The sequence below is a fragment of the Poromitra crassiceps genome (genome assembly GCF_964638095.1).
Source record: "Poromitra crassiceps genome assembly, chromosome: 2".
NCBI lineage: Eukaryota > Metazoa > Chordata > Actinopteri > Beryciformes > Melamphaidae > Poromitra > Poromitra crassiceps.
Genome location: NC_139624.1, coordinates 10,624,405 through 10,626,904, shown reverse-complemented (window position 1 = coordinate 10,626,904; position 2,500 = coordinate 10,624,405). Strand labels below are relative to the sequence as shown.

At 50.9% G+C, this 2,500-nt stretch overlaps 1 protein-coding gene across 1 annotated transcript in view; it reads left to right on the top strand.

The window, feature by feature from the left end:
• LOC310791008 (ras-responsive element-binding protein 1-like) overlaps positions 1-2,500 on the top strand; it is a gene marked incomplete at its 5' end in the record, with an annotated part of 84,646 nt that overhangs the window by 45,923 nt on the left and 36,223 nt on the right. The gene's annotated exons all lie outside the window — the stretch shown is intronic.

The window sequence follows — 2,500 nt, the reverse complement described above, 5'->3', positions numbered from 1 at the left end:
GCCCCTTTCCTCCCCGCTGCGCTGTAAGTAACTCTCTCCGTTCCTAATCAGAGTGACAGACAGACGCTGTGGAAGAGAAAGAGCCAGAGAAAGGAGAGGGTGGGTGGGTGTGTGGGCCTGGCTGTGTGGGTATCATCCCGGATATCTTGAGTGTAACCTCCTCTGCCACCCCATCCTCTCTCCCTCCCTATCCACCTTATGTAGCCACACCTAGCTCTGGCCACACCCATTTGACCCGATTGTGTGGCCGTATCAAAACTTCCGGCTAAAAATAAATAAAAATAAAATGGCTGCGCTGCGCTGCTCCAATATCATCTAACTCTGAATTAACTAATAATTTAGCCAATTTTATGTAACATACCAAATAAAAGCAAACGGCAATGTCTAAGAATGCAACGTCATGTAACTGGCTCGTTAAGTCTCGCATTCCAGGGAATTACGTTAACGTCTGCGGGTCTTATAGACGTGGCTCGAGCGCTCGGAGGAGAGAAAACTATCTGAAGCTTTCTTTGTTGGAGTCCAGGTATGTTTTACAAGAAAGTGCCCGTCATTGTCGACGATAACGTTATCTGACCTGGCTAACAGTGGATACTCGCTTGCTTGCTGTGTACCGAGCTCAAAGTAGTAGGCTACGTTATTTATTTTACCCCCCTGCACTGTCCGCTCCAAAAACAACTCTCTTATTTGGCGCCGTGACCGCCGGAAGTGTTAACAGGACCCGGAAGAATTTGGCACCACTGTAAGGTCTGAACATAAGGTGAATAGGTGTAAGTGTAACCTCCTCAGCCACCCCATCCTCTCTCCCTCCCTATAGATGTAAGTGTAACCTCCTCAGGGTGGGGAGATGGGGATCTCCTCATCCCACGTCACCTTCCATGCCCTAAACTCTGTGTTGATTTGAGAAGGTACAGTGTTGGCACAAATGGATGTTCCTCAGATGGATCAGCCGGCTGCATCAAAGTGGTCAAGGTTGGTCTCGCTCCTGCAGCTCTGTATCTGGACCACAAGAGGGTCAACCCAAACCATACCTTCATCGATGGATGCCAATTTCAAAGCACACACACACACACACACACACACACCGGTTTCTTCTGGTCTGTGCCTCTACAACACAGATGGCTCGAGTCAGTGTAATTACCGTGGACAATGGGTGTGGTAGCCCACTAACCAGTGCCACCACAGGCAGAAACACCACGTGCACACACATACACACGCACACACACATGCACACACACTTGAATACACCCAAACAGAAATATGTACACACACACACATGCATGCACACAGACACATGCACACACACACACACACACACACACACACACACACACACACACACACACACACAATGCATGTACACGCATAAACCGATTTCAGCAACCAGTGTAAGGCAGGCAGGATTATGTAGAATTCCTGGACGGGGCGTTAAACAACCAACAGAGGTGTAGTATGTACATAAGGCTACATGAGGTGATTCATACTGATGGTGACGTGAACAAACACACACACACGTGTACACACACACACACACACACACGCGCACACACACACACACACACACACACACACACACACACACACACACACTTCTCTCTCACATTCAGTTATTCCCTTTTAAGAGAGCCATGATTATCTTCAACTTGATTTCTGATGAAGGATCTTGCATAATGCAGCATTGTATGAAAACGTGTTCAGCTTGAGCTCCTCATGTCGAGGACCTTGAACATGGAGACGAAGGTTAACTTCTCAGTGAAAGGAGAGGCTGGAGATGGCCTGGTAGACTAAAAGGCATGGAGGGAGAGATGGCCTGGTAGACTAAAAGGCATGGAGGGGTAGATGGCCTGTAGACCAAAAGGCATGGAGGGAGAGGGGAGGGAGAGATGGCCTGGTAGACTAAAAGGCATGGAGGGGTAGATGGCCTGTAGACCAAAAGGCATGGAGGGGGAGATGGCCTGTAGACCAAAAGGCATGGAGGGAGAGATGGCCTGTAGACCAAAAGGCATGGAGGGGGAGATGGCCTGTAGACCAAAAGGCATGGAGGGAGAGATGGCCTGTAGACTAAAAGGCATGGAGGGAGAGGGGAGGGGGAGATGGCCTGTAGACCAAAAGGCATGGAGGGAGAGGGGAGGGGGAGATGGCCTGGTAGACTAAAAGGCATGGAGGGAGAGGGGAGGGCGAGATGGCCTGGTAGACTAAAAGGCATGGAGGGAGAGGGGAGGGGGAGATGGCCTGGTAGACTAAAATGCCTGGAGGGAGAGGAGAGGGGTAGATGGCCTGTAGACCAAAAGGCATGGAGGGAGAGGGGAGGGGGAGATGGCCTGGTAGACTAAAAGGCCTGGAGGGAGAGGAGAGGGGTAGATGGCCTGTAGACCAAAAGGCATGGAGGGAGAGGGGAGGGGGAGATGGCCTGGTAAACTAAAAGGCCTGGAGGGAGAGGAGAGGGGTAGATGGCCTGTAGACCAAAAGGCATGGAGGGAGAGGGGAGGGGGAGATGGCCTGG